Source organism: Phyllostomus hastatus, unplaced genomic scaffold, assembly GCF_019186645.2.
Source record: "Phyllostomus hastatus isolate PE091 unplaced genomic scaffold, TTU_PhHast_1.1 phas_scaffold_1066, whole genome shotgun sequence".
In the NCBI taxonomy this organism is placed as follows: Eukaryota; Metazoa; Chordata; class Mammalia; order Chiroptera; family Phyllostomidae; genus Phyllostomus; species Phyllostomus hastatus.
This window is the reverse complement of record NW_025334004.1, coordinates 20114135-20141273: the sequence shown is the minus strand read 5'-3', so window position 1 is coordinate 20141273 and position 27139 is coordinate 20114135. Positions and strand designations below refer to the sequence as shown.

The 27139-nt window shown below is 37.9% G+C and overlaps 1 protein-coding gene across 7 annotated transcripts in view; it reads right to left on the bottom strand.

The window, feature by feature from the left end:
• The window catches only part of ADD3 (adducin 3), a 125636-nt gene that overhangs the window by 47696 nt on the left and 50801 nt on the right, over positions 1–27139 (bottom strand). Inside the window, exon 1 of one of the 7 annotated variants that reach the window (XM_045854017.1) lies at positions 8289–8422. The exons of the other annotated variants lie outside the window; for them this stretch is intronic. The gene's annotated coding sequence lies outside the window, so the exon portion shown is untranslated. Of the gene's footprint in view, positions 1–8288; positions 8423–27139 lie in introns of those variants that run through there. 7 annotated transcript variants of the gene reach the window in all.

Below are 27139 nucleotides of genomic sequence, written 5' to 3'. Positions count from 1 at the left end.
AAAGCCATGTGATGATGGATGCAGAGATTGAACTGATGTACCCGTAAGCGTAGGAACGCCAGGGATGCTGGCAACTACTAGAAACTAGAAGAGATGCATAAAACAGATTTTCCCTCAGAGCCCTTGGAGGAAACCAGCCCTGCCGACATGCTGAGTTTTAACTTTAGGCTTCAAGAACTGTAAGAGAGGAAGTCTCTGTTGTTTCTCAGTCACTCATTTTGTGGTACTTTATTGTAGCCCTAGGAAACAAATACATGCACTGTTACTTTGCATTACTGTTCCTCTGTCACTGTTACTTTGCTGTGGTGGCCTTAGGAAACTAAGACATATGCCGTTCCAATGGAACATACCATTCCAATGGAATTTCCATCCTAATCATACCTATTTTAGGAGGCATTTTACCATCACAATATGGATAGCACACCTATGCAGAATCAAAGTCAGTTCTTTAGAAATAAGCACTGCCTTCCCTAATATTATCTAATTAGAACCAAAGGAGGAATAGCACCTTTAAAATTTAAAGGTGTTAGAGATTAGTAGGATATAAGATATTATTATATCCAGTCCTACCCCCTCATTTCTCCAAATGAGGAAACAGGCCCCAAAAGAAAGTATGACTTGCCCAGGTCCCTCAGTTTATCTTACTCAGGTCTTCCCCATTACCTAGAGTAGCACAGGATCTGTCATTGTAAAAGAAGATTTGAAACATAAACTGTATTTAAAAATTCCTTTAACTAAAGGGTTTGGCCATAAACTAATTTCAGAAGCTAAAGTACATTAAGTAAAATGTTAACTTTGATGAAAAAGCACCTAGTGACTCAAGCTCTGATTTCTTGACTTTAAGGGGTTGGTAGGTATGCATTCAGGGTTAACAACACATAAAACAGATTTTAAAATGTGTTTTCATAAGACCTTAGAGCCATTTATACCATTTTTAAATAACGAGAATGCTGCACTGACTGGTATGGCTCAGCTGGTTGGGCGTCATACCACAAAGTGAAAGGTTGCTATTCCAGATTAGGGCACATGCCTAGGTCGTGGGTTCATCCTGGGTCAGCGTGTGTGTACAAGAGGCAACCGATCGATGTTTCTCTCCCTCTCTGTCTCCCTCCCTTCCCCTGCCTCTAAAAATAAATAAAAATCTTTAAAAAATAATAAGAATGCTTCTCCTTCAAGCTTTCGTGGTAATTCACTAGAGAGAGTAAACTATATGACTCAGCTGTTTGTGCCCACTCACACATGCCTGAAGGGTCCATTTAAATTGCTTGTTGTATTTTAAGTCCAGGCTGGCAGTAGGATTCTTGTGTTTCTGAGGCTCACAAAGACTAGACTCACAGCTTAGCTCCTCAGTGTTTATTTAGCTGGACGTAGAGCCTACATCAAGTATTTCATTGTCAAATAAAAAGCAGTCTTCATGGAGCTTAGTAACTTAAGTAGCTCTCCAGAGTTTGGTAAATATTTTGTGTCTACTTTTGATCTCTCTTGTCAGGAATGGGTTCTATAGAGTGGTAACGTGGGGAAAAGTGTTTTTCAAACATCTAAAGTGTCGTATGGATACCAGAACCCTTGGGGTTCATGATTATAAGGGAGAAGCCCAAGTCCACCTACTATAATATACCACAATACCATTTTCTTAGTTCCCCCCTCAAAGAAAAAGAAAAAGCATACTAGAGCCCTATCTTAAAAAAAGAAAATACTTAAGAATCAGCCTAGGGGTTTCTAAAATTCAGGATCTAAAAGTAAGATGAAAAAGTTCTCAATACTACCCCCTCCCCGCTCCCCCCAGACACAGGAAAATGGTGACTCTCCCAAACAAAGGCTGTTTCCCTGATTGCAGCTTCGTTACCTTATTTCTCACACTTGCGCTGTTTTCCTGTTTCATCTTCATCCATCCAAATCTGAACCCACACTTGGTGGTCTTAATTCAAAAGCCGTGTCCTGCCATTACGGCTTCCCCAATCTCCTCCATCAGAATTAGCCTTTGCTTCCCCCTTATTGTACTCAAAGCACTTTGTCAAAGTTTGTGCTGCTTTTACATTATTTGAGTATGTGTATTTGCTCCAGTAATTGTCAACAACTTTTCCCTTTCTTCACTGTCCACTTAAAGTTACTCAATAAGGGCTTATTAAACTGAGTGAGGTGAGTAGGGCTGTGGACTCATATCTCATTCTCCACTCACTTTAGAATAAACTAAGGCAGGGAACCTACAGCAAGCCTTGAAAACTGGGCTAATCGTGGTTTGATCAGAATGACCAGGTATCCAAGAGGGGTGAGGAAATAACATTGTGATCGGCATATAAAATGTCTTCAGCTGACTGAAAAGTAATCACAAGAAAGCATAAAGGTGTCAAAAGAGCAATTTAAAAAAATCTATACTTAGTGCTGTGTTTTGAGACCAGTTACAAATACGACAAAAATGTCATCTTAACCCCGCAAACTACGATTCAATCAATCAGCAAACACAAATGAGCTATTAAGTAAAGGATATACAGAAATATAAAGTACAGGTCTAGACCCTGCCCTTAATGACTTCCCATTTTAATCAATGACAGAACTAGAACATGACCACATGGAAAGATAACTGACAGTAAAAGCTAGTTTATGACAACTGCCAAATAAAAGAAAAATATGAGATTCCCAAGAACTGTTGAGGATTGCTAGTAGAGTTTGGGATTAAGAGGATAGAAGGATGATTTCAGTGAGCGAACAGCTAAATAAAGTTTGAAATTCTTCATGTATAAAACGAAGTGATTTGACCAGATGACCTCTAGGTTTACCTTCCAGCTCTGAAATTTTATTGTCCTCTTATCACAGAGTTATAGTAATGACTTGATATTCACTGATTACCCCTAAAAAGAAAGGAGCTTTCTTCTTCCTAATCGTTATTAAAAGTAACAGCTTTTAAAAAGCTGTCAGTCCCCAAATAAGCATTATTATCAAATTATTTTAAGTATAAATATCCAAAACTGAATGTGATATATCTCATAAGAGGGTTTAATATTTCATAACAGAACTTGAGTTAGAGGCTTCTTTTATGTCAGTTTCTTGCTGTAGCTTCCAAAATTCAAAACAGACTTTTAAATGGACATTTTTCAAATCTGAAAGATGTATTTTAAATTATTACATTTATTCCTGTCTGTGGACAGGAAGTAAGTACAATAAACCTGCAAAAGTTCATCACCATTATTGAAATACTTTTTGTTCTTTGTTCTTTTTAACTGTCATGGCTTTTAAGTCCCGTAGTCACTGATGGTCAAGTGCACAGATGTATTCTGAAGCCCAGCCAAAGTCTTTTTTTTTTAGTGTAACACTCAAAACAAGGCAAATATTGGCTTAGTTATGACACTTGTTGTTCTAATACATTAATAGCCCATTGTTCACTGTGGTTGTCTCAACAAGATAATACATTGAAAAACAGCATTTCCTGGTAGGAAGTGAATTCCCACTGTGTGTCACAGGACCCTAGCCAAAGGCTGGGTAGGCTCTGAAGGAGAAACATCAGTCCCTTCTGGGACTGCAAACAGACCAGAATAATGATTAAACGTTTCTTCTCTCTCCCCTGTTTAAATGGCTGTTTTCTTCACCTCAAAGTACAATCTCTTTGACGGATTTTGCTATCATAGGACGGTTTTTCTAAAATGATTTAAAATGTTTTATGCAAAGTATGTTCAACATCCTGTAGGCAGCAATATCCTGTATATTTCTAACTATAGTAAATTTCCTCAGTCATAAATACCACAATGGATGGGGTAACTTGACAAAGAAGGTTTCAGGATGTGTCATCAAGACATACTGTGACCATGTTCAAGGTTAATTTCATACAGGGAATCATTTAAGTCATTAAAATATCTGAGGTACACAAACTGCAACAGGTTTTTATATTTCAGATATACTTTAGTAGGCTAAAATTGAGGCTCAATTAGTCCAAGCATCACAACTTTATTTCATTTAAGATTTGGTTAGTGAAAACCAATGTTGCTAACAGACCTACATACAGAAAAATGAACATGTACAGTAACAGACAGTGCCCTAACAAGACATGAAGACCCCTTTGTTAAGTAATGAAAATATGCTTTGTTTTCATCAAGTTTCACAGACTCAAATTTGAAGAAGTTCCTCTGTCCAATTCCGCTTACCAGTGGATATCAGAAAACTCCAACAATGAAAGAAATGAGAACAGCTGTTATTTCAGTAGAAGCCAATGAAGTTGTCCGTGTCACCTGGTTAGTCCCACCATTTAATGCAGTGCTTGGGTCCTAGAAGGTCCTCAATACATTTTAATAAACTGAGCCTTATGTCAATTGATATAAAAATTAACACGGAAGGCCAGTAGTATAACTATCTGACATTACTTGGATAATAAAACATAGCTAAGAAAAGTATACTTATTCAAAGTACGCCAAGCTTTCTGCCAAGAAGCTAGGATAACCAGTCCACAAATACACAGACTCTCTACCTCCAGATCAAGATAACATCTATCTTCCTGTTGAAATTACACAAATCAAATGGTGAAGCTCTTAAAACATTTTGCTTTCAGGACAGCTGTCATTTGACAGAATTACAAGAATAAAATTGTGAAACAGGCAATGCTAATCAACCCATGTGTGATGCAGCAAAGATTCCTGCTTCTGTTACTTTATAACTCTGCTGTGAAACTTGATCACTTTGCTGGCAGGGTGACAGTGTATGGTTCACCTCTAAGGCTGCTTCCTCAGCACCAAATCAGAAAACTTTAGCTATGTCAAGCAATATCAATTTTAGCATTCAGTGAAACAAGAAGATGGATTAGAGGGCTAGAATATGAAAACAATTTAAACAAGGGGGCTGAAGCCAAGTGGCAAAGCCCTTAGGATTAGCTTTGAATGGTTAGATTCATTGAAAATTGCAAGGATCCATTTTAAAAACAAACATCACCTCACTTGGAATCTTTTCCTCAAGTATTCAAGCCTGATTAAAAAAAATTTGCTTTTATCTTTGGAATGGGTTTTATGCTTTTGAAATTGACATTTTACAAAAGAGAGTTTATGTAAAAATATAGTACAATATTCAACTTCCCTTTTTTGATATCCTTAAACTTTCAAATAGCTTAGGCCAAATGGTGGGTCAAATAAATTACAGACCACACAATATATACTAAAGATGTTTTCAATTTAAATAAGAGAAATTTCATATAATTTAGGTTATAGAGCTTAAATCAATACTCCAACAAAAATACTAGGTAAATATTACAGTTGGAAGGAACATTAAAACTCATCTCTTCCAACCTCTCGTTTTATTGATGGCATAACCGAGGAATAAGGCAGGTGGGCAATCTGCCCATAATCTCACACTCAAGTGTCTGAACTTTGGACCCAACAGTAACCTCATTAATCTGCTGAAAAACGACTCCCAGGGCAGTTCTTACCTACTCGTGGATGGCGAGGACGGCAGAGCCCTGCCCTGTGGTGTTCTAGAGGAGGAGAAATTGGGGAGGGGTTTTTCCATGTCCACACAGTACTATCACCCCTTTCCTGTAGCACCTGGGTTCTGGGTTCTGTCCCAAAGAGGAGGCAAAAGAGAAGACTAATAGCATAAATATATCTGATAGAGGAGAAAGGGAAAAACTTGGAAATAATCCAGATTATCAAAAATGTTATGAATAAATTACAGTATACCTAGCTATATACTGAAGTACTACATAGCCATTAAAAAGAATGATGCAAGAATGAGGTAGATACATAATGGTATGCACAGTGTAATTTTATTTGGATTAAAAAAAAAAGATATTCATAGGGATTTTCTGGGAAAATAAAGAAGAAACTTCCCCTTACCCCTCAGAAGTGGGGCTCAGGAATTAGGTCAGGAAAGAGACATTTTGTTATATGCCCTTTTGTATTGGTTCATATTTTTACCATGTGCATTTTTAAGTTATAAAAGTAATACTTTTCAGAAGTATATTAAAGCAGAGAAGGGAACTTCTGTACAGCCTTGGAAAAACTCTGGTGAGGAGGATAAAGACAGGGCCTATTAAGGGTAATTTGACATTTTATATTTAATCTACATGACACATTATATCTAATTCCCTAGAAAAGACTTCCCAGCTTTTTTTATATCATGGAATGTGTCTTAGTTTTCACTAATACAGTCAGCATAAACAATATAAAATTTGTATAGCACACTAGAGTAAACAGGGGATTTGGGGGCAGTTCTATAAAGCTTGGTGAAAAAAATTCACCCCATTTTCTTTATATTACATAAACATTATAAGAAAAAATAAGTGTATTACTGGGGATATTAACTGTTGACTTTCTACAGAAGTTACAAGTAAAATCTATTCAGAAACACCTTCTAATTTCAATATTTAACAACAAACTGGTTGGCAAACTTTGCTCTAGAGCAACTGTGAAAGTCTAGGAGTAACTGTATTCTCCAGGAGTTCAAAGGGACAGCAGAAACCATCTAGCTCAATGGACAGAGATCAACATTTTAAAAAATAAAATAGAAGAGAAAGCAGCAGTATATTCTGTGCTATAAGAGAAATTTACTCCAGAGATTAAGTGGTGTGCATGTGGTGTATATATTGGGTCATGATGCAAAATACATTGAAAAAAATTTGTTTTGTTTTTTAATTTGCTGAGAGAGAGGGAAAGAAAGAGAGAAACACTGATTTATTGTTCCACTTGGCTGATTCTTGTGTGTGCCCTGACGAGGGATCAACCCCCAGCTTTGTCATATCAGGATGATGCTCTGACCGAGTTACTTGGCCAGGGACAAAGAAAAGTTTTAAAGCCACTCACGGAAGGGGACACAACTAATAATTGTACAGAATAAAGGAAATGTTTAATGAAACATCTATACAACACTTGTGACAAGAGGTTCACCTAGTTTCCACTTGAAAATTACTTCCTTGTTGAGGAGATGATTTATATGGCTAATTCTACTGCTTAGATATTAAAGAAAAATTTTCCAATATTTCTGATATACATACACAATTTATTTAAAGCAAAGTTTTCGTTTTCATGTCATTTATAAGACTGATATTAGGTTAGTACATAAACATCTCCTCTCAATTCTAATACATTTCTGTTAGTATTTGTGGAATAGGCACGTGTCTTTACAAAGAATGTAAGGGTATTTGAAGTTGGAAGAGATCTTACAGAGCTAACCCAATTCCTAATTGCACAGGTGAAGAAACTACAGTGTCCAAAGAAATAGCCTCTTGATTCCCAGGCTAGTGCTTTTTTCTATGATACAATGATTTTACTTTCATCTCACATCCTTATGATGTTAGAAAATTGCTAAATGCAGTTACCACCAAGTTACAAAGAGGAAGGTGAGGCAAGGAAATGCTAAATAGTCTAAGTCCAAGATGGATGACACAATGTCACTCCTGCAAACTTTATTGAAATCAACCAATTTCAACATTCAGCTTTGATTTCATCTGGGGCAAGTGGCTCAACCTTCTGGTATGGAATGGGTGTGTCTACCCCACAAAAGGACACAATGAACACACACAAAAGGAAGAAAACAGTCAGTGTAGACATCACAAAGCACAGCCTCTCAACATGCCCACTTTGGTCAGTGCACAATCAAACACTTCACAGGAATTAACAACCCAGCTATAAACAAGAACCCCAATACACGAGGGGGGAAAAAGTCAGACCCCATTTGCAAAGAAAAATGTGCTGAACATGGACCTCACTGAATAATAATAATTCTCCTGTAGCTCAACTTACCATTCACGTCACAAACTCTAGAAAGAACACAGAGGCACAGACAAGGCATGGAACAGAACTTTGGGCTGCAACCTTCCCCAACTCTTCTGACAAATCCCCAACAGCAGCAGGACAAAGCATCATTATGACAGAAATAAAGGCTCTTTAGATGCTGCCTTTTTTTCATTCAATGAACCCACTCTTACACACAAAGTTCATGCCATGATGTCTCGCAATACAGTACTGCCAGATTGTGCTGTTAATGGGTCCAATAAATGCAGTGTGAAACACAACTTCAAATAATCTTATGTTAAATAATTAGCACATTTAGGAGACTACCAGGACTTGCCTTAATTTAAACAGTCAACGTCACCCCCAATACAATACCCCCCCCCCCACAAAACTCAGTTCAGTAAATTGCTTTAAAAAAAGAGCAGACAAGTGAATAGGAAAAAAATTAAGTTGACTGATAAAGCCACAGGTTCCTCCCCAAGAGTATTGCATGTTACTAGCAGCTGGCACAAAATTAACCTTATCTATGCTTTCCCCTAAGCTGTGCACTATCAGTATTACAATAGACAATCCATTACTTACAAAAAAATTGAAGCTGCTGTACATTTCTTAAGCTGGTTTTTGTGTGGCAATTCTGATGCAATGCTGCCCTAAAAATGAACTTTGTTTTAAACAGCGAGATATCCCCGCTCAGTGCGGTTAGAGCAGGGTGGAGCCCACTCTGGGGGAAACAACACACCCAGGCAGGCTGCAGTGAGAGCAAACTGCATGCTAAGATCGCCACAACATTTTTCAGGCCCTCTGAGTCAAAATTAATTGGTTAATCCTCCTTAAAGAAACAGGGGGAGGGTTCATGTTTGTAGATCAGCTTTCCTGCCATCAAACGAAATGAAACTCATTTTTTTCTTGAAAAAGGTAAAGATACAATGCAAGGTGGGTCCTAGAGCTTAATCAACAGAACAGAATGTTAGGTGGAAGTGAACTACTATAAAGGAAGTCCAACCACGCCAACTTCTAAGTTTAGCAACAGCAGCTTCTACATATCTCAAGGTGTTGGCAACACTGTTCACTCCAGAACTTTACTTTGGCCCACTTGGCCAAAATAGGGGGCTTGAACATGAACATAAGCATTACTTACCCTTCTCTATCAGTGCTCTAGTTCTCCTGGCAATTGGAGACAATAAAATCATTCTCTTATCAACTAAGCAAAAATTGTCTTCAAAAATAAGGGATTTGTGGACTTCCTTTGGTAGAATATTGAAATGAACACATAAATTACTTTGATTAAAATCACTAATATGCATACTATACTTTGAAAAAATTTTGTAATCACCCACTTTTTAAAATAATTTCATGAGAAATCAATAATTTCTGATTTAAATTTTTAAAATTTTATTTCCAAAGACGGTATTCAGTAGGATGTCTAAAATCTTTAATTGGTGTCTAAAATGATTTATCAGTTATTGAAACTATTACCGAACATCTGATTATTGTCCAAGGTGATTTAAGTCAATACTACTTTCTGAATATGCACATTCAGAAACACAACAGTTACTTTTAATTGAACTCCTATAACTGATGAAATAAAAATGTTTCTCAGCAAAATTCCCAAGCATGTAAAAGAAAATAAGCTATATAATACTTCACATGGAATTTAAAACAAATAATAGAAAGGCTTTGGGGAAAAACCAGGAAAATGTTATTTTTAGTGATGCATGTTACATTACCCTCACCAACAGCTACTCCCTTACACAGGAACAATGAATCAGCCTGGAGTATTGACCATTTTGATATTTTGAGAGAGAGCCTAGAACACCCTCTTTCAGGATCCGAGGGAGAGGGTGCTGACTGATCGAGCCTTTCGTTGAATTATGAGGTCGTTCTTGCTGTAAGATAAACCGACCCATTCCAAAACACTCCTTTCATAGTTCAAGTGCCTGATTTAATTACTTTTCAATTGTATGTGTAATTATAAATCATGTGTTTGCTCTTCCCCAAACTGAACAACTCAAAGGTAGCAGCATTAGATATTATATTTGAAGAATCCCATCTTGATACTTTTTGGATTTGCACTGCTGGAAATGTCTGTTTTCAAGTCAAACCTCACTTTCGCAGCTGCAAAGGAAATGACAAGAGAAGAAAAACACAGCCAATATATATCAGCAATTAATTCCATCCACAACTGCCCAGCTGTTTGTGCATGGAAGAATCAGCCTGTTTCCTTTTGGGGCTTTCACCACTGAAAATTGATACTGCACATTCAGAGACACAAGCTGTTTGTAACATGTCAGGAATGTGCACAAGATCACATAGAGTTGAAGAGACAAAATGAAATCCAGATCTAGTTTTCTTGAGACTTGCCAGTAATATTTCATAGCTTAAAAAAGAACATAGAATACCCCAAATCACAGAAAGAGCAAAATACATAAGAAAAATATTCTCCCTTCTGAATATCACCCTTCTAATAAACAGGGAAAGTCTGCCAATGACATCAGATTTAGTATCAAGAATAGACACTCTGATTTATTGGCATAGACAAGGTGTGACATTCTTAGGAATCCACATGCCCCCAGTACATTAAATCCAGCCAATACTTTTGGACTATATAGTTGCTTGCCCAATGTGTAGTTAGAGCCTTAAAACAAATCCTTATAAACGTGAAAGTTGTTGGGAACCAACGCTTTCACCACAGTCCTGCAGAAAAGCAAGTTTTTCTTGGTTAGTTCAGACACCATTTGACACTCCTGACACCTGCCTGTTTCACGGATTCATGTAAATTTGCAGATCCAATATTTTAGGGTAACTCTCAAGCAATCAAATTTCTCCTTTCCTTTTGCCATCAGTTTTGTGGCTTTGAAATAAAGTACTCTTTTACTGAGTGCTAGAGGCTTAACACCTATAATATGGCGCAGGTGCAACTCAAGAAGTATTCTATCCCCCTCTCTTCCTGCCCTCCAACTCCAACTTTATTTCAAATATTTGTTGCATTTTAGTTATAAAATGCAATTTTGTTGTTGTATTCTCAACAAACAACATGTAACTTGTTTTCACTATGTAGAATAACTTGTGAGTAATTATTGTTATGGAAATTAGAGAAAAATGACTTTTTAAAAACTGATTATATTTATTTATTTTTAGAGAGAGGAGAAGGGAAGGAGAAAGAGAGGGAGAGAAACATCAATGTGTAGTTATCTCTTGTGCACCCCCAACTGGGGGTGCACCCCCAGGTATGTGCCCTGACAGGGAATTGAACCAGTGGCCCTTTCGTTTGCAGGCTGGCACTCAATCCACTAATCCACACCAGCCAGGGTGAAAAATGACATTTTTTAAATGAAATAACTAAAAACACATTTTAGCTATCTATTTTTTAAAATATATATACAAGTATCCCATGATTGAATTTATCAGTCTAACATAATTCATTGCTGACCCTTCTGCTGCACCAGAGTTCACGCATTCCTAATTGTCTTACATTCTCACACACAAGTTGGATAAGACTCATTTTGGGCACCACTAGGAGCTGGGGCTAAACCAGTGAAGAAAAGGTAACTTGCTCCAAATATAAGAGCAACATTCTATAAGCTTCAGGATGAAGATGCACTCAAGTGCCAGGACTCAAATCAGCACAGTGAGAAACTGCCTGCAGCGGAAGTGCTGTGAAAGCACCAAGTGTGATTTGTTAAAGAAATCCAAGACGTCTCAAATCTGTGACAGACTGAAAACAAAGCACAAAACCAAAAAAGGGCTATTTTCTTAACATCATCTGATCAAGGGTATATTTGGAGTGGAAGGAGGAGGAGAGAGGTAGTTCACTCTTTGGCTGATGGTGACACTAACTTCTGGAATTATAACTATTAGAGACTCAAACAGCCACAGGGCTGAGCTCTGCTTGGCAAGCCTCGGTACTGTGGGACATTCAGACTAGCTTGAATGTTTAAGAAAACCTCCCAGCCTGCAGGTTGGCTAAGGAAAGAAAAGGTCTCTCTGAGCTGTTTAAATTAGGTCACGTAAACTCATGACAGTCTAACTAGAGACTGGGGTGGCATTAACAAAGACCCTTCAAGAGCAGGGAAAGCTGTTGATACAAAAATGTTGACTCACTTAAAAGTGATTTTCTCTGCAACAATTTATTATAGTAATATTTTTAATTTTACATATATTTATTATTAAACATTTTAAATATACAGCAAATTTGAAAGAATTTTAGTAAGAACCAAACCATGTAAGTACTACCTAGAATCTATCATTAACACTGTATATAAAATAAATATAGTCCCTGGCTGGCGTAGCTCAGTGGATTGAGCGCGGGCCTGTGAACCAAAAGGTCACTGGTTCGATTTCCAGTCAGGGTACATGCCTGGGTTGTGGGCTAGTAGAGGGCGCGTGAAAGGCAACCATGCATTGATGCTTCTCTCCCTCGCTCTCTTACCCTCTCTCTAAAAATAAATAAAATCTTAATAAGTACAGTACATTAACACTGTACTGTATTTGTTTATGGCTTTTTTCCTTTCAATATAAAATTTACATACAATGAAACATGGAAATGTACACTTGTATAACCCAAATTCCTGTGAAGATATATGCATTGAACATCACCTTCACCACAAAAAAGTTCCCTCACCTCTTCCCAGGCAATCCCCTCTCCCATCTCCCCAGAGGCAATACTATTTTGATCTTAAAAGTGATTTAAAACAACTCCAAAGAGTTATGCTTTTGCCACCTGTGCATTAGAACATTTTCCTCTACATCACGTAACCAATACTTGGTTGCACAAAATGATCGGACATGAACAAAATAGATGGAGGAGCCTAAGAAGAAACCATAAAGTTAAAAGGAAGTACAGCCTCATCTGTTCCAATTACTCTACTTCTTGGGTGGAGGGAATACAACTTAGAAAGTCTGGCTGCCTGTACCAGTCATCCAACGGTCAGTAATTTATTGGCTCGGCCTAGTTTAAGGCTCTTAGGCAGCAGCTCTGCACTTCATTTTAGGATGAAAAGAGCTGAAGCTTTGGAGATAATGCTGGCTCTGAGGATGAGCTCTCCCACTTACAGGCCATGCATCTTAAACAAGTTTTTTTTTGCTTTTGGTTTCTAAAACTCCTTTGACTCTCGGTGTTCTCATCTGTAAAAAAAACAAGAAAATCTTAACTCATAAAGCTGTGTGGATTAAAAGAGATAACCACTGCAAAGTGCCTGGCATGCAGTAAGTGATCAAAGGAAAGAAACACAGGAAGTGGAGGAAAAACTGATAGTACGAGGCACAGTTCAAGAATATGTACATTCACGCACTGCTTCTAAGGTTCTGTGTTGTCCTTACTCATTTTGTGTGTGCAAAGAAAGTAGCAGCAAAAGCAAATAAAGCAGAACTCTTTATTCACTACTGAAGACAAGCAGCGTTTTACATCTTAAAAAAAGGGCTACTTGTTTTCTGTTTGCCTTTCTACTATGACAGAACTGGGGAGGTAAAGGAGGAAATCACAGACTTTTGACTTCATAGAGACTACTTACACCTTATAGACTTTTATCTTGACCTGACTTTTTATAAATGGCTCCCACTGCATAGCAGGATCTTCCTTTTATCCACCAAGTGAGAATTCAAGGCCCAGAATTCAAATGTAACCTACTTTTCTGATCTGCTCTGAAAAAATTTAAAGCTCCTTCATCTGTGTCTCCATAATGCTTTAAACAACAGCATTCCAGAGCTCCTCATACCAGCTGGCTGTTTCCATGGGTTTCCCCCGCTTGAATGGGAGCACCTCTGCATCCAATGCCTAGCGCATGGAAACCACCCATGTCTGCTGAATGGACATGCCTAGGTAATGGGTATTCAGTCACAGTGAAAGTAGGGGGTGAAAAAAACTATGGCTGCTGAATGGGTATGCCTGGGTAATTGGTATTCAGTTACAATCAAAGTAGGGGGTGAAAAAAATTATAGCTGAACACTCACCAGGAAGGAAAACAAAGTGTCAGAAAAATAGGGGCAGGGAGATGATCATAGGGCCTATTAAAAAGCATGAAATCAAAAAGAGATTAAAAGCCAACTGTGTGCAAACTTTTGTGTTCTCCTTGATGTCACTGCTGCAAAGCAGCTGAAGTTCCACTGGAATAAGGCACACTGCTTTTATATACTTTTCCCATGGACTGCCCACGGCAATCCTGTCACACAGCACTATTATGTTCCTTTCATAGATGAGAACACTGAGATTCCAAAAGGTTAAGCAAATAGATCATACAACTAATGGCAATGGAGATAAAAAGTAGAGAAGTGATTTTTCATCACAAGTGATTTTCATAACAGGCTAATTTTATGCAGTGTGGAGAGGCTCTGGGTTAAAAAATAAAAAATAAAAATAAAACCCCCCAGATAGTAGTGGGGCATCCAAACAGTGTGAGAGATGCAGCCGAGGGAGCAATCTCAAGGGGAGAAAAAAGGCCTGGATCAATCACGAACCAAAGCTGCGGTGGTAAGAGGTGTGTGTGTGTTCTCTGTAGGAGTAATCATCACGTAACAGTCTGCCACCCTGGAGTTATAAAACCTAAGTCAGAGATGGTCCTAGAAACACAGAGGGCTGAAGAGCAGCTGTTACTCTTTCATGGCTTTTTTCCTTCCAAAATAATTGTTCTTGGAAGTGATAATACAGCATGGATAATTCTATGATAAAAATGCTGTCCCTGGTGCTCATGTTCCAGAAGACGAGAACCTTGCCAAGCTGGTGAAATGCAACTCTTGTCTGTGGGCATCTCTGGCCACATTCTGTAATTTCCTATTTAGGAATACCCTGGTTTTGCCTCCCTTGCAAGATGGATTTGTGAAGGAAAGCCTCCACCCTGAAGTTTAAAGCCTCAAATCCCACAGGCCTCTGGCTGAACTCCAACGCGGCACTCATGACACACTGACTCCCAACTGTCTGTTCACTGGTGTAAGTCGCACACGTGCTGTGAGCAACTAGAGAACGGGAGGTCTCAGGAACTACCTAGTACAGAGCACGTTCAAAAAGTATTATGGATAGTAAATGAATAATGTCCTTGGCCTATTTAACATTTGATAGATGGTTATTTGTAAAAGAAGTAATCCAAGATTTAAAGAGTAAGCAATTACAAAAAAGGCAAGGTTAGGGATAAGTGAAATATGGTCAGAGTTCAAACAGGTTTTCTTCTGGATAAAAAGAAAAGCTGCCCTGGCTGTTGTGGCTCCATGGATTGAGTGCCATCCTACGAACCAAAGTGTCACCAGTTTGATTCCCAGTCTGTCTGTAAAAACCAGCAGGGATTGTGACTGAGAGATAAAGGGCTTCTGGAGTCCCAGGCATTCCTCTTAAAGAGCCTGCACATGGACTTAACTCACACTCACTTGCCTTGAGCTCCAGCACTGGGGTAGCAACTCAGAAAAGGCAGGGACACAAAAGGGAGGAACTAAATTGTCTGACTTCAGGGCGAGGCCTGGAGGGGCAGCTTTTCCCCACAGGGAAGTGCTGGCACAGCCCTTTGTTCACTGCAGAGTCCTCACGCCACAGATCTGCGAGGCTGACGCCATATATGAATCTCCAACAACCTTGACTAATACTATTTGCCCTACCCTGGTGATTCTCTGAGATCTGCCCTACCCAACTTATGTGCCCAACCTAAGCTGCTTCCTGTGGCTTTTCCGTGTGAACTGCCTGTCTTGGTTCATGCTTCAGACTTTTCCAAAATCTCTCAAGCAAGCAGCATCTTGACACAGTGTGCCTCATACCTCTTGCTAAGTGGCTCCAGGTCTGGCACTAGTGTTAGCTGGCCTTGGATTGCAGCTTGGCCTCTCCTGGGCACCTCCAAGCCAAGTACAAGTAACTGCTATCTGAAGATCACTTTGTAGCTCACACTGAGTGGCCCCGGGGCAGCACACAGGTGGCAGCTGACCCTGGTCTGCACCTCCTGGGAGGCCCCACAAGCCACACACTCAAGGTGTGGACGCCCCACTGAAGTAAGTCCTGCTCTGTGGGGTCAGGCCCTGCACAGCTGACCCTCAATAGTGGTAGCAGCCAGTACTTGCAGCAAATAGGCCTGGGGATAAATCCCTTCTGTTGACATGCCAACAGCAATAGAGCTCCCCTACAACAGAGGTAGATGTAAACAGCTCACACGGGGGGAGCAGCAGGGAGAGGGTGCACCTGGAGTGCACAGCTCAGGTGACTAGGGACTCTGTGCTACTGGACTCTATAGAATACCTACTATATAAGGCCACTCTACCAAGCCCGAGAGATGTGACAGCTCTACTGAATACATAGAAACCTACAAAGGGAGGCTGCCTAAATGAAGAGACTAAGAAACATGTCCCAAATGAAAGAGCAGAACAAAACTCCATAAAAAGAACTAAACAAACAAACAAACAAACAAACAACAAAAAAAACCCAAAATGGAGACCAGCAGCCTACCAGATGTTAAGTTCAAAACACTGGTTAGAGGATCCTCAATGATCTCAGTGAGAACATCAAGAAAGAGCTGGAAAACATTAAAATGGAACTAGAACATACAAAAAGGAACTTGTCAGAAATGAAGAATACATTACAGGGAATCAACAGTGTAGTAGATGAAGCAGAGGATCAAATCAGAGGTTTGGAAGATAAGGAAGCAGAAAACACCCAATCAGAACAGCAAAAAGGAAAAAGAATAAAAAAAAGAGGATAGTATAAGGAGCCTCTGTGACAACTTTAAGTGAACAAACACTTTGCATCATGGTGGTGCTAGAAGAGAGAGTGCAAAAAATTGAAAACCTATGTGAAAAAATAATGACAGAAAAATCCCTAACCTGGTGAAGGAAATAGACACACAAGTCCAGGAAGTGCAGAGTCCTAAACAAGACCAACCCAAAAAGGCCCACTCCAAGACACATTCTAATTAAAATGCCAAAGGTTAAAGACAAAGAAAGAATCTAAACAGCAGTAAGAGAAAAGCAGTTAGTTACCTACAAGAGAGCTCCCATAAGATTGTCAGCTGATTTCTCAACAGGAACTTTGTGGGCCAGAAAGGAGTGGTAAGAATATTCAAAGTGATGAAAAGCAAGAACCTCCAACCGAGATTATTCTACCCAGGAAAGCCATTATTTAGAATCTAAGCACAAATAAAGAGCTTCCCAGATAAGAAAAAGCTAAAAAAGTTCGTCACCGCCAAACCAGTATTATGTGAAATATTAAGAGTTTTCTTTAAGAAGAAAAAATAAATAAAAAATAAGAATAAAAAAGGAAATAAATACATATCTGCCAACAACTGAATCTAAAACACAAATCAATGAACATGCAGAACAGAAACAGACTCACAGATGCAGAGAACATTTTGAAGGTTGCCAGATAGGAAGAGGGTTGAGGGGGATGGGTGAAAAAGGTGAAGGGATTAAGAAGTACAAGTTGGTAGTTACGGAATAGTCATGGGGATACAAAGTATAGTATAGGGAATACAGTCAATGATATTGTATGTCAACTGTAATTGAAAATAAAAAATTATTTGAAGTAAAAAAAATATTACTTTTGCCTTGATCCTAAGGGCATAGGACTATGCAGGCATTTTTTAATTGTTGCTTTTTCTAAATACGAGACAAAAGCTTAGTTGCACAAATGTTTCACATTTCAAATAATTTACCCAGTAAAGACAAATATCAACATTTTTTAAATCTTGGGAAATTTAAGTATTCTCACCCCCCCAAATTTCGAGTACTTACCCCCAAACACTGCTATAAAATAGGCAGGTGGCCAAGCTGACAAGTCACATGACTTAATAATGGACTGACTTCTCCAACATGACTTACTTCTCCAACACCAAGCTCTAGAACATGAGCTGCCTCTCCATGGTGAGAACCACGTCCCAGCTTCTAAAACTAATGCTCTGAGTCCCCAAACACTATAAACTCTTTCTAAGACAAGGAAAGAGACAGCTTTAGAAATTTTCTCCCCATTTTCACTCCTATTCCTCATCCCTTCCAGTTCCACCTGCCCTCAGTGAAATTATTTTTGGATGGTTGGTAGATTTGCCACCTTTCTATTTTCTCAGGCATGATAGGAGGTTTAATTAAAATGAAAACAGAAATGGCCTGTAAACACATCTCTTCTTTGTATTTTAGGGGCAGTTAATTTCACCGTATCACACTTTCTGCCTACAGCATTACTAAAGTTGGAGAATAATTTGTTCTGTGCCAACTCTATGGGTCTACTGATTTTAATCCACTCTGATTTTAGATTTAGAAATTTTATCTTTAAATCTAAGTTGGTAAGTCAATTCATAAACAAATCTACTTTCTGCTTAAGTTCATTTATTCTTTGAGCAACAATTCATTCAACACTTATTATGTGCTATAGTTGAGGGGGTAGTATAGTGGAGAATGCAAAAAATGGGTGAGACATTATCCCTGATCTTAAGCTAACAGCAGCTTAGTCAGTTAAAGGAGAAGGGAGAGACTGCCTTTTAACTATATAGTGCACTGTTACTGTGTTATAATAGATGCATTTCAGACTCAGAGAATGGAGTCAATTTGGCAGGTTTTTGGGGAAGTTATAATTGGAGCTTGGTCTTAAAATGATGAATAGGTATTTGGGGGAGAGGATGGTATGTACAACCCTAGCAGAAAGAGATGCAAAAACAACATACTTCTTAATAAACTGGAACTTTACCACATGGCTTTAAATGAAAGGATTGCACATTGCAACTAATACAAAAGGGAAATCAAAATTGTCACTAGTTAACAGCTTATAGTGGTTTGTATAATTTAAGCTACAGGAACCCTACAATCTACTAGCAAAGCACACTGTTGTGTCAAGTGCTTTTGCTTTCACCCTAATTTTTACTTGTATGCTAAGAAAAAAAACTCAGAAGTTATTTATATCTTTTTTTTGGAACAATTCTTGTTTACACTGCCCTAACCAATCAATGACTTAGAAATAATTAAAGTCAATTAATTATCTTGAAGCCATTGAAACTGTAATCTGTCGCCACTCATCATCAGAGGAGTATAAGAATGTTCTAGGGTAATACCAAGGTCAAAAAACAAAGGCATGGTCAACCTGTAACACCAGTACTATGGGCTCAAATACTTAAAAGTACAAGCATGGCAGATTTAATGACGGGCTGGGAAGAAAAAAGAAAAACACAACTAATCACTAAGCACTGTCTTTGTAAGACACTTAAATTCTCAAGCTCACTGGCCCAGAAAGATGTTGACCCATATAGAAAGGTTACTTTAGGGGATTGGAAAATTGGGCTAATCTAATGAAAGGTGAAAAGGACACCATGTCAAATTGCTGAGAACAGATAACCCTGTGACTGTTCAAGTTACTACTATTGCTGTGAAAATGCCAAAAAAACCTGAAACAGAGAAAGTAAGACAGTATTATTTATATTGTGAATTATTTACTCTAAAGATGCCTTGCCAAGTTCTTTTAAATAGTAATCTCCCCTGCATTTAGTATATTATATATTAGGATACAGCCAACTTTTTAGAGCACATATTTACACAGAGCAAGGGCCATCTGTACTTTGTAGTCATGAATTCACATCTATAATACCTAATCTCTGACAAAACAAAAGAAAGAAAAAACCTCTGCAAAATCTTCAGAGTGGGGGGTTTAATCCTCACGTAGGAATTCCGCAACGAAACAAACATGTATCTTTGGATAGTGTATAAATCCCTCAGAATATTTAAAGAAAAGGAAAAGAAAAAACAACTCCTGAGAACTGCTCTTGAGCCTCTGAGAGGAAGAGGACCAGAGCAGCACAAACACTGGTGGAAGGGGGAAAAGGAGGAGCTGAGAGAGCAGATGAAGAGACTGCGGTGAGGAGCCCAGAGTGGCTGGAGATAAGGAGGATCGAGTTACAGCGGCAGCGGTCTGAGGCCGGGCACACCCACAGGGAGCTATGTGGCTTATTTCAAGGGGGTGGAAACTGAGCAAATGAACAATTTTGGTTTTGTTTAACTGAAAGGTTGTACAATCCCACAAATGGGAGAAGGAAAAAAAAGGGATGTTTTTTCTCATGTAGAAAAAGTTAGGAGGAAATAAATGGCTATCACTTTAAAATATTAAGTGTAAAAAGAAAATATCTTATATATTAAAATGAAAATTTGAGAACTTTGAGGAAAAACACCGTCAAGTCCAAGTGAACCCACAGCAGCATTTATTACTGACTGTCAGTGAAAGCTTTTTATCCTGTGGGCTCTGCATCCTCTAAACAACAAGATCCCCATAAAACACACCGACAAGCATTTGGGGGTATGTGGATCAGTGTAAAGCTTTTCTTCACTCCAACTTTCAATTTGGCAGCTTATAGAAACAATTCTCAATAGCTAAGTTTTTAAAACTTACTCCAAGATAAGCAGGACTGTGACTCCAGTGGGCTACTTCCAAGTTGCCAAGCCATTAATCTAAAACAGCTCTCAACCTCTTTCAACTGATTCCTGCTGGTCCAATATAATAAATGATATGATGTTTTTTAAAAAAGGGGAAGTGGGAGGAGAGAAAGAAGGCCTAAACTAGGACCTCTGGAGTTGCTATTGAGTTTGGGGAGGAAAAAAAACTGAAAATGGAAAGCAGTAAGATAATATACATTTACTGCTGTATTTTTCAATCATGTGGCTAAAAATTACAGAAAGGGTTTTGGAAAGGCCTTCTGCCAGAAGCAAATTACCTTCTTCCATTTTAAGTTTAACAGTTATTTATTACCTTTGCTGCACGCCTCCAAAAATGAAAGCAGGAAAAAAATATTTCAAGCTTTTTGCAGATGATTTAGTATATTAATCAAATCTGTTCATTCTTTTAAGCATTCATTAGTACCTTCCCACAGAACTGGAAAAAGGACACTGTACATTCAACAAGTGTTGGCCTTTGCTATGACACAAAAGTCAAGATGTACCTGATAAACCAGTAATTTATCAGTGTTTTTAGAAGTCAGAACAGAGCAGCCAGCCGTAGCACTAGGATTCTGACTCAGTATAAAAGCAAAGATTTGTAGCTAGGGATCCAAGGAGGAATCTAAACATGCACAGCTCTTAATATAAAGTCATTATATAGATCATATCATTACTAAAAGATATTCAATAAATAGTCTTATTTGAGTAATTAAAAAAGACATCTAATTGCATCACAAACAATATAAACAGCTTAAAATTTATGCAAGAATCATAGTTATTTACTGGGATGAGTAGGATCAGAAGTAAAAAATGGAAGTTGGCTGATCTCCTAAAATGATGAGCTCAATGTTGTGAGGAAAAAATTGCTAAATAAGAAACCAGGCTTTCTTCAAGACACCAGTTACAGGGGTAGATAGGGAGTTGTTACAGACCCCCAACACACACAAAATCAGAGCCTTGGAAAGTTCAAAGGTAGGCAGAAGAAAAAAAATCTGTTCACCAAGAGATGGAATTAAAAAAACAAACCAAAAAACCTTATGTCTTTTCCAAAATGCTGAGTTGGGGGAAAAAAATCTCCCAAGAATCTATAACAACAGGCCGCCCTCCCAAGAATTTAGAATTTGAATTTATATACCAGTATGATCCAGAAAACCCCAATACAAGAGAGTAACACAAGGTGGTCTTAGGTTGATAGCACGCCCACCGCCATCCCCTCCACTGACACCTGGCAAAAAGGAAGCGTAAATCCTGTCTGGAGAAAGGTGCTCTCAAAACAGGCTGCCGAAGGATTCCCACAGATAAATCCTGACAAGTTCAAAATTCAGAATGACAAAGCACATGAGTAAAGAAACCACATAAAACAAAAGTCAGCAGAAACAACAGAGAGTAGAGTAAAATTTGACACCTTCTCTCCCAACCCCCCAGAACTGCAGACAATGTAATATTGACACACAAAATATAAAATAAGTATTTTTACAATGTTCAAAATCATTAAGATAGAATTAAACGCATGGGAAACAAGATCTTCTAAAGGAATACCAGTAAATTTGAAAATTACTGACTATAATAATTGAAAAAAAATGAATACATTAAACAGGAGATAGATCCAGTGAAAAGAGATTAAACTGGAGTATAGATTTGAAAAAAGAAAAAGAAAAAAAAATAGCCAGACTGAAGCACAGAGAGAGACAAAAAATTTTTTTTAAATAAAATTTAAAAAAAGAGAGACTGAGACCGAGGAAAGGAGGTTCAGCATACTTGAGGTTCCTCGAAGAGAGATAATGGAAAGGTCATACTGAGGAGATCGTGGCTAGGGATTTTCTAGGGCTTTTCATTGATGAATTGCCTATAAAAGATTAACAATTAGATTTGCAATAGACTTCAAAAGAAAAAAATAAAAGTTGTAAGACAGAAATAATAATATCAAACAAAACTGTCTTTCAAAAGTAAAATAAAACATTGTCTCACTTGAGTTCTATAGGCACATTAAAGGAAATTTCAAAGGATGAATCTCAGAAAAAAATGGAAAGAACTGAGATGAAAGAGTGAGCAAAGATAATGGTAAATGAGTGATTTAAAAAATATATAAAACTTTAATAGCAATAGTAAATGTAGGGGGTTGAGAGGTAGAACTAAAATGTTGGTCAGTAGTATCATATAAACAGGAATGGAGGATAAGAGTTCAAGTGTTTCAAAGACCCTTGTATTGTTCAGAAGGGGAGAAAGAGCTATTAACTTTAAACTGATAAAACTTTAATCTGATAAAAGGTTATCCAGAATACATTGTAAAAACCACTAAAATAAATAATAATATAAAAAGACAACCTAATTTTGCCTATCAGTAAAAGATCTGAACAGGTGTTGTAGAAGAGAACATCCAAATGACCAATAGATACATGCAGTGGCCTTCATCATCAGTCATCACAGGGAAACAAATTAAAACCACACTGAGGTACTGCTATCTACCTACCAGTATGGTTGAAATGAAAACAAAAATAAAAACTGTTAATACCAAGTATTGGCAAGGATGTGGACCATCTGGAACTCTTAAACACTATAAGTCCTTATGTCAATTAGTACAAATACTTTGGAAAACTGTTGGACATTATCTATAAAAGCTAGACACACACATGCCCTGTAATCTAGCCACTCCGCTCCCAGGAATACACTCAAGAGAAATGCAAATATATGAACACAAAAAATGCACCAAAATGTTCATGGTAGGTTTATTTTTAATACACAAAAACTGGTAAACAATCTGAATGTTCACAAAATGGATTGCACACAATAATGAAAAGAACTATTGTTACATGCAACAACATGGATGAATTTCACAGAAAAAAAAAAAAAAGGCAAAAGAAGCCAAATACAAAAGAGAAGATACTGAATGATTACATTTATATAAAACTCAGACGAAGGCAACACTAGACTAAGTCAGCATTATGGCCACATTGCTAGAGGGGGCAATGTCTGAGAAGGCACATCAGGAAGTTTCTGGCGTTCATTTCTTGATCTAGGTGAGGTTACACAGCATGTTCACTTTGCATTTATCAAGCTGTATCTCATGGTTGGTGCACTTTTCTTAATGTATATTAAACTCACGTTTAAGTGTTTATCTGAAAAAAATTAAAATTAAGGTAATCTAAAAGATAAAGAAAAACCTTTCTTTTTCTTTGGCAAGAGCTTATAACTCGATGCCATCCTTTCTGTTGGTTAGTTTAGCTCTCCAGAAACATTATTAAATCCTCTTTCTCACAAAACCAAAGCATTTTCCTAATCTAAACTCATATAAGAAATAGCACAAGCTCTCTTACACGTTAAGTTGCATATTTCCTATAAAAACAAGAACAAAGTATGTAATCCATTTAGTTTTAACTACTCAGCATAGTAAATTAAGAGATTCTCAAATGGAGAATTTAGGTCTCAAATCAGCATACTACATATTCCGCTTCTCTACACTAACAATGCAGTGAGCAGATCGAATTGTACAGTGTAGCTTCAGTGATCACAATGTTCAATCACTGTGGCCCACAGCAATACTGAAGTATTAATGCGTTCCACTGTCTCAATGCATGCAACAGCTCCTCCCATCTTCAGATTCTGATGCCATCCATTTTTTAAGTGATCAGAAACATTCCCAACTTGTTAATAAAACATTTAAAGAAAAATTAGGCCTCTTAGTTATTAAAAATATTAAGACATTGTTCAAAACTAAGTAATTACATAAAAGAAAACAAAAACCCTGCATGTAATCACTAATGCACAGCAAATAACCAGGAATTCTTTTTGCCCCTTTATCACATTCTCTGATGAGTTAAGGCTCTGAAATTTCTGTTCAAAACCAACATATTTCAGAGTTATACAATCTTACCCTGTAATAAGAGAATTTTCTAAATTCTCTTATAGAAACTTCACATGCATGCTATCCTACTTTTGCCCAACATGTTTTTTGTCATAGTGCAAGAATCTGATAGAGAATGTGATACGGACTCGTATCTCTTGGCAGAATGCTACTTTCAGAAGTTAGTGAAGTACAAAGGCTTAGGGGAGCATCCCTAGGAGGAAAAAGATTTAATCTCATTCACTAACTAAAACTGCTATCTTTTTGGAAATTTTTGTGTGTATACTTCATACTTTCAAGGGTTGAATTCTCAACAGTAAAAATCTAAGGGTAACCAGAACTGGATTCTCCAGTAATAACTCATAGCATGATTTTGGCCAAGTTACTCTCTTAGCTTCAATTTTCTCAACTGCAAACGAGGGGACAGAACTACATTCCCTGAGAGATTTCATACAATGCTGAGTATACTGAAGGATGCAGCTCAGACTAGAAATTTACATGGATGATTATGCTAAACAGATAAAAATAACACAGCAACACAAAAGAAAAAGCTAATACTGGGCTGGCCAAAAAGTTCATTTGTTTTTTTCCCTTAAGATGGCTCTTATAGCACTTAGTTGTCTTTAGCTTAATTTGAAACAACTTTGTTAGGTTGTATTGTAACAACTGTCCTATCGGCGTGCATTTAAAAAAAACTTATCAAAATTGGTGAATTTTTGTGTAGCCATTTTAACATTGAAGATGGGAGACAATAAACAGCATTTTTGGCATATTATGCTTTATTATTTCAAGAAAGGTAAAAATACAACTGCAGTGCAAAAAAAGATTTGTGCAGTATATGGAGATGGTGCTGTGACTGATCGAATGTGTCAAAAGTGGTTTGTGAAGTTTTGTGCTGGAGCTGTCTTGCTAGATGATGCTTCATGGCCAGGTAGACCAGCTGAAGTTGATAGCGATCAAATCAAGATAATAATGGAAAAAAATGAACATTACATCATGTGAGAGATAGCCAACATACTCAAAATATCCAAATTAATCAAGTTATTGGTGAAAATGAAAAATGTCTTTTATTAAAGTTCTTTTAGTTTTTTCCAACACTTAATTCTTTATTAGCCAGTGCTATGGTAGGTCCCATGCAAATGAATATGTTATTGCTCTATAAGCACCTAGATTTCTCCTCTGTTGTATTTCAGCTTTTACCTGCACTGTAGGAAGAATTTACCCCGTGGTAAATGTAGCACCAATTTGCTTCACTCCACACAAAAGTACTTCTTGAAGCTGCCCTCACTGTGTTCCCAAAGGAAGGCTGACTACAATCAATCCTCCAACCTAGGCTTCCCCAAGACCAAGTAGCCATAAGAGAAAAGGAAAAAAAGTTTCAACCTTTTCTAGACTGTGTGGTATCAATAAAAGCGAGTATCATTGAATAAATCAATCCACAAGCCCCCATCCACTACCTACACTATCAGGACATCACATCGGCGTTACTTGCTTCTGCTTCAGCTGTAGTCTGTGTCCTGTTGCATGAGCCTCACACCATTTGGAACACTGAGCCTTCATCCTTTCCAATCAAACAGCTCAACTGGCTTACCTTCTCTCTGCCTTTCATACAATATATAGTGTGTCTTTGGGAATGACTGACACTAATATAATAAGGGAGACAACTGTGTTTTGTCCAAGCAGAGAGCTCAGGCTTGTCAATAGCAAATAGAGCTGAAAGGACCTTAAAGGTCATCTAGTCCAATTTTCTCATTTATGAGAATTCAGAGGTGCCTAAGGGTGTTCCCTAAGGTCATACAGAAAATTTATCTCCTAACTTCAGGCCAGTACTCTTTCCATTCTATCAAAGTCAAAGTTGCTACTCGGAAAAGAAGGCTGAAATTGTAATCCTCTCCCCATGAAACACACTGTCATTTCTCTGTATCATCAGTGAAACATTTGCATCAACTGAGATCATGAAATACTATCTGTCCAATGTCAAGAAATGCACTGATGTGACAACCTACTAATACATTAGGCTTAAACAGACATCAGAGTATAAAATAGGAAAGAAGGAAGTTAGGAAGGAAGGGTGAGTTCTGGGTAATTAATATTGTGCCAATGGTAATCAAAGATGTTGAGGATGGTTGTTCTAAATCTTTGAGAGAAAATAAAACGGTGGAACTGTTTTAGTGTACAGACCAAGTGTCTGATCCTTTGTAAAGGCATGGTGTGGTTTACAGAAGAAACACAACTGCTTTGACTATGGCACTAGTGTAAAACATCCAAATGCTCTTGGGACCTACTTTTAAAAATTTGTTCAGAAGGGGTTTTCCCTTGTCATTCAGTTTTTACAGCACACATACCCCCTATTTAATTCACTCCCTGCCTATACCCTAGTATTTAGCCATTGTTCACGTCCGCATCTGGGCATGTATCCAGCCTCTTGCTCCATGAAACACTGGAATAAACTTTAATATATTAGGAAATTAGAAAAGTTAAATGAACAGGATGGAAAGCAAGTACATTTTCACACAAAGTACAGGATACAGCTGTGATCTGTCAAGCTTTCAGGACTATCTCCTTAGCTACAGCAAAGTTACAGGACTCCTTGTAGCCGAACAGGAAGTAGCAATTTTAAAAATATAAATGTTCCCAAGCCCTAATTCTACTCCCTTCACTTTGCATTTCCAGCACACACTCACCCACTGACCAGGTCTGTGTAATATACCCAATCAAACAGCCTTAATTAAGTGATGAACTCGACGGATGACAAGTTCACAGAATAACCTTTAAAAAATGTTTTTTAAAGATTTTATTTATTTTTAGAGAGATGGGAAGGGAGGAAGAAAGAGAGGGAGAAAAACATCAATCAGTTGCCTCTCGCACGCCCCCACCAGTGACCTGGCCCACAACCCAGGCATGTGCCCTGACCAGGAATCAAACCGGCGACCTTTTGCTTTGCTGGCTGACATGCAACCTGCTGAGCCACACCAGCCAGGGCCAGAATAACCTTTAATCGCGATGTCCACAAATAAAAAACCTGTGTTGGCTGTACTCTTCTGAAGAAACAGGTTGTTGCAAAAAATTCTAAACCAGCCTTGGCTCTTAAAAATTTAATACTTGTATAGATGATCTTTAGTTTTCCCATTTCTGAAAGTTGTTTCCATAGCACCAAAATATAGCTTAAAAAACCCATAATTTCCATTTGTATCCTTTGCAAGCTACTATGTGAGCTAACAAG